Source organism: Meles meles, chromosome 4, assembly GCF_922984935.1.
Source record: "Meles meles chromosome 4, mMelMel3.1 paternal haplotype, whole genome shotgun sequence".
NCBI lineage: Eukaryota > Metazoa > Chordata > Mammalia > Carnivora > Mustelidae > Meles > Meles meles.
The window spans coordinates 57,319,869-57,326,038 of NC_060069.1; the positions used below are offsets into that span (position 1 = coordinate 57,319,869).

General features: G+C 42.3%; 1 pseudogene; it reads left to right on the plus strand.

Annotated features, from left to right (window-relative positions):
* The first annotated feature begins 5,592 nt into the window (after nucleotides 1-5,592).
* On the plus strand, nucleotides 5,593-5,864 carry LOC123939661 (annotated as a pseudogene).
* The last annotated feature ends 306 nt before the right edge of the window (nucleotides 5,865-6,170 follow it).

Consider the following 6,170-nt stretch of genomic DNA (forward strand, 5'->3'; position numbering starts at 1 on the left):
CCATTTCATGTGGTTGAGCTGATGAATAGCACCCATTAGTCAAGAATTAGTTCATTGGGCTTCTGGAAATAATCAATCCTATTTAGTAAACAAACTTTTCCCGTGTGCCTACTACGTGCCACCTGAGAACCAGCAGCGGCCCGGTTTTATGCACGATCAGATGCGGCCACAACAAGGATTCTCTTTTGTTGGCAAAAATACTGCGGAAAGAGAAAAGGAAAAAAGCATTTCCGAAGCCAGGCAGGCAGGAATCAAAAAGTAGGCTTGAAAAAATTCTCCAAGGAAACGGGCCATTATGTTAATGGTGTCTGTATGTCTCTGGGTGGTAACATTGTGGGCTTCTCCCCTTCGTTATGCTTTTTTTTATACTTTCTAATTTTTTTCTACAATAGGCATATATAAATGCATAAACAGAAAATAATAAAGTAAAAACCTTAAAAGAAAAAGAGTCTCCAAAAGTCTATACAAAAGAAGGAAGAGATTCAAATGTAAATAAGCCCATTGATTGGTATAGTTGACTGACAATCATATTGATGGACAGCATGACTCCAGCTACTTAATTGATTGTTTTTTTTAAATCAAGCATTGGGCTTCAGCCTTGGTAAGAAAAAAATATACCATTCACCTTATAAAGGCATTAACTCTTCCTGGACTCTAGGATTTTGCCTCTACTGAAAGAAGAATTCATGCAACGTCCCTCCCCCAAAGCCCTAAAATATCTTGAACTTTTAATCTGTCTTTTTCAAAGGTAAGCAGGAGATCCTGAGAAGAATAATATTATATCATGGATTAATAGATGGCATTTATGGGTTAAAAAAAAAAGAACTACCACACCAACAACACCAGCCAAAAGGACATAGAAAATTTATCCATTGCCTTTTGTTTTTACATTTGTGTGAACCTTTCGGCTGTAGAAATTTCTACGCCCAGCTAAGTTCGGGTTAGTCCAAAAATCAGAGGGAGCCCCCAGCCTATGAAAGGGTCATTCATTGAGGACTGAGCATGAAGGTCCTTGGTCCACAGTGAGTTACCCTGTGCACATACCCTCCAAGTACAGATGGCTCCTCAGGGCAGGAATTAAAGATGAAGAGAGAAATGACTCTCAAACGGAATACAGTACATTAATTCACTTAGAAAGCACCAGGGTGTGACTGCTTTACTGACTTTTCCAAAGGCACAGAATTTGGCCCCATTTCCAGTTATAGTAAATGTGTTTACTCCCTAAAATGTGCCTCTAAATTTCCCCAAATGAGGGCCATGGCTTATCACCAAATTTTAAATGAGCTGCTCACTGGTTTGAAAACCCTTAAGGTTATTTGGGTCCCAGAGACACTGGAGGCCCAGACATCACCTTTGTCTTCACCCTCCCCCAGAAGCTCCCAAGAGCGGGCAAGGCCTTTCACTCATGAGTGCTGGCAGTTGGCTGACGCCTCCCTGAGGAGAAAAGAAAGGGGGGGAAACTGTGCTGGGTGAGGTTGGCCTCTTCTAACTCTTATTAATAGAGAACATGTGGGCTGAGGCGAAGGCGGGAGCTGGGGTTGCTGAGTAAACAGGATGGGATGAGAAAGAGAATGATGCTTTTATACTCTCATCTATTACAGATCCAGGGAGGCTCTTTAATGCAGATGAAAGGGAGAGACAGATTTAAAGGAAGTAGCTTCCAAAGCTAAATTCGCAGACCACGGACGTGGACGTTGTCATTTCCCATGGAAGGAAGCTGTGTGGTCAACTGACGTTGCTAACCAACTGCTAACCAGATTCACTGAAGTATTCCTCGTCTGTGGCTCCATCTCTATCTGGGAATCCTTCTCTAGAGCTATCATTTATGTATTCATTCCACTGCTATTAATTGAGGGCTGTTATTCGTCAGGCACCGTTTTGGGCACTTTGAATACAGGAGTGAACAAGACAGCTTTCACGGACAGACTAAGAAAGGGGAATAATGAAGAATGACAATAGGCACGTACGGACTGTGACACCAACCAGACGCCAGGGGGCCTGGGCACCCAGAGAAGGAACACTGATCCAGACTTTACCCAGAAAGGGATGGTCAGGGAAGGCTCCCTGAAAAGGGCCCCATGACAATCTCAACTGAGACTCGAGTTAGCGGGGTGAAGAAGGAAGGGGAGAGCTTGAGGCTGAACATGACAAGATGTGACAAAATGGCGGTAACACAATCACTGCTTAAAACACGCATGTTCCTTTCAGGGATGAGGGAGAAGACAGACATCTGCCCAAAGACATTAAGGAAGGAGGCTGTAGAAACCATACAGAAAGTACACTGTTGTTTCGGAGCACGCCTAGGTGCAATGGTGCACCTCGAGGAGAAATGAGAAAGAATGCTGTTTGCATCTGAAATGTTCTCCGACGTGCTGGCCTACTTTTCACTCAGACCCATCAGTGCCAATTTATGGAAAGGAAATTAAAGACTATAAGGCAGGCAGCTATGTGAGGGAGTTTCCCCTTTCCTCATCAAAGAATGCTGATATTTTTACAAATATAAATGTTTAAAATGTCTCCTTAAGAATGTTTGCTTGCGTAGTCTTAGAAGTAGTATTGCCAATAAACTATCACATTTTAAGTTGTGTGTCGAAATCTGAATATCAGGAAATTTTCTTATCATTGAAATTTAATTTTAATGCCATATGTGCATATAAATACTTAATACTTAGAAGACTGACTCTTCCTCAAAATATAAAAAAGTACATAGGAACATAACTGATAAGGTTTTAATCACACAAAATAATAGCTAGTATTGGAGAACTGAAGTGTTAAAGATTTTTTTTATTGATTGATTTTATTTCAGACAATATAAAAGAAATGAGAATTTTGTCAGTATTAAAAAAAAACACTTTATTTCATGCCATTATTTCTTTTCAATCTGCTAGCTAAAAACATGTCCATATCAAGCTTTTGTTTCTTGATCCTTATTATAGTCTCCATAAAAATCATTAGAAATATACTGTCTCAAAAAGAGAAGCTGATTCCTTTCCTGTCCAAATTATTAGTTTTCTGATTGACTTTGAAAACCAAAACTTTACTCTCTTTGAGGGAAAATAATCTATTTTTCTAGAGAATTTCAATCTGTCAGTCACTCTGATAGACATGTAGCTCCTACTGTATTATTTTTTGCTTCAGCTAACATATGTTAAAACAAAATCATTTTTAAAGCTGAAGACAACTCAACATTCTGAGTAGCTCTAAAAGTTCTTCCATCAACCAGCGACTGCCAAGTTTCTTCAATGTAAGACATTTATCTTGACTCATTTTCTTCAAGTACCGAACAAGTGTGTGATCTGCCCCAGAAATAAGAGTTGCATCCAAACATTGTCTTAGCAGAGAAGCTGGAGCTGCTAAATTTGTAACTCATGTACTTTTCAGTTTTAAGTCTCACAGAAAGATACTTCAGCTCTAAGACATGAAATGATTATGGGGGGGGGGGAGAAGCTTAGGAAGTCTTCCCTTTTCATCATTTTTAGTCAATGATCCATTTGTATGTTGGCCAAAAAGTATTGTTACAATGGCTTACTTATATGAAGGCAGAGGCTACAATTTTCACTGATATTTCCTTTTGGGGACTAGAGAATTCAATGCTTTAGTCAAAAATATAGATTGGGTTTAGATAACTGGGGATATTTTTCAGCAATTCTTTTTCACAGATACACTTCTATGAGAAATTGTTTTAGTTTATACTGAAATAATTTACTGTGCACACTAGCCGAGTTTTATACAAGTTAGTCATCCAAAAGAACCTGGACATCTGGAAATGTGGCCACACTCACTAAACTGCTACCCTGAAGGAAGAAATCTGATTAAAATGTTTTACACAAGTCAATGGAATAAAATGAGAGAGCTAGCTTACTTGTTTTGTCTGCCCATCTTCCTTCCTTCTTTCCTCCTCTCTCTCCTGATCTCTCTCTCTCCAGATATCTTTAGCCTGAAGCCTATTTGTTACATGTTTTTACAGCTCATCAGCAAAACCACACTTCTGTCAGCCAGAATAGTTATAGCATACCAATTATTTAAATTGTCAGAACCCTCAGGTAAAAATGCTCCAGGTGCCAAAAAGCAACAATCCTCTTCAACATGCAGAGAAGTTGCTTTTCCCCAGGGTTTAGAACGGGGCTTTCCTCTGAATCAGAGGGACCAACGCGTATGGACTTCTTTCCAGCAGTCTGGAAACTGGTGTTCTGAAAGACAGCATTGCCACGGACTCTTAAGTTGCTGGAAATGAGCCAGTGCTCCAGGGACACTAAGAGAAAAAAGCAGGCACCAGACCTCTAGTTCTCAAAACTAAGACTAGGTACTCAACAGACTCACCTGGGGAGTTTTAAAAAAAAAGTCTTTGAATGCTTGGGTGTCATATCATTGGACTGGGATACAGCCTGGGACTTGGTATTTTTAAAAACAGCAAACCTTGAGGATCATTATTTTTAAGTATACAAAATTCATATTTATGTCTTCGATAACTTAAGGTAAAAGAAACTCCCCCCTCCTCTGAGCTGAAAACTTAAGCAAAGAGAAAGGAAATCGTTCTTACTATTGCCATTCCTCCTGTTGTCATTTAATATAATCAGCTGGCCGTATATAAATCCATTAAGATTTTTAATCACTTTGCTTGGCCCCTCTTCTGAAGCTCTATGTCAGAAAATTTAATATCCGAGCAACTACAAACAGCTGCCAGTACAAATCCCATGTTGTCTCCTCTCTTCTCAGGCCCTGGGTTAGAGAGGGGTAGGAAACTCAGTTGCTAGGCACAGTGCGAGAGAGCTGGCCCACTCAGGGTGTCCCCTACCCTGGTCTAGCAATTGAGGTCAGGCTGGAAGTTGGGCCCAGGGCCTCTAGAGCTTCCAAGTTTTCTAGAGAAGCCAGAAATCATCTTATTTAAGTGAAAGCTCCCAATTTCTAAACGTTGGCATGTAGTTATGAATAATCAAAACACATCTGCAGATGCAAAGGGAGCTGCCACTTTGCGGCCTCTGCTGTGGGAGGCTCTTCATCTCACCATCATGTGGGGCCCTCCTAAACTTCCGGTACTCACCTCTAGAAACAACCGTGAGGGGAAAGCTGCTCCAGCCACCCCTCTTCACCACCACCCCCCCCACCCCGCCCCAGCCGCCCTGCTCCCTTCCACCACCCCCTGCCCCCACCAGGCCTAGCATTCCAACCCTGGACTCCAAAGCTTGTGTCCCTGCAGTGCAATTGTGTGTCGTTCTCCCCCAGTAACTGCCCACTGCCCGAGGCAGGGATGGTGCCTTAGTCCCCTTATTCTAGGAACGTATGTTAATCCCAAACTGGATACTGACTCAGCACACAAATGCTATTAGATGCTTACTATGTGTATATAGAAAAATTTAACAAATTATGGTGCCTCCGAAATACAAATCAAGAAAACTAAGAAAAAAGGCTTTCCTCTCCAAATAGATGTTGTTTACCTTTGTGATTTGCATCTCCTCCCAAATCTAGTTCACTGGTGAGCATCCTCAGATCATCTCCACATGGCGACTTTACCCTGAGTGTTGCTTAGTGGTTAAGGGAGTGGCCTTTAAAGACAGCCTGGGTTTAGGCCAAGGGGGTGTGGGGGTGGACGGGATGGAGGCCACCTTGGAACAGCACTTGGAGGACACGAAGAAGACTCCATCCATTGTCAGAGCCCTGTGCTCAGATTCCCAAGGACTCTGGGCTGCCATGGGAGCCGGTCAGACGCGCATGCAGGGGTGATATCGGTTCTAGCCCAGCAAGCAGCTAAGCAGACCTGAGACCCCACCGATATTCCTGTCATGTGTCTAGAATCAGATAATGGGAACATTAGAATCCAGAAACTTGACGGCATCACAGCAGCAGTGCCCAAAATGGCCTCTTGACATCTCATATCAGTTCCCCAGCAGCCTGTCACAGGGGCTCCATCCTACCTGTTAGTCGTGTCACAGAGCTATTAAAGTTCCAGTAGTTAGGCCGCTTATTTAGTGTACAGTGGGCACTTTTCCATTAATTTTGTAGATTTTATTTATTTATTCATGAGAGACAGAGAGAGAGGCAGAGAGAGAAGCAGGCTCTCCCCTGAGCAGGGAGCCCAATGTGGGACTCGATCCCAGGACCCTGGGATCATGACCTGCGCTGAAGGCAGACACTTTACCATCTGAGCCACCCAGGCGCCCTCCATTAATTTT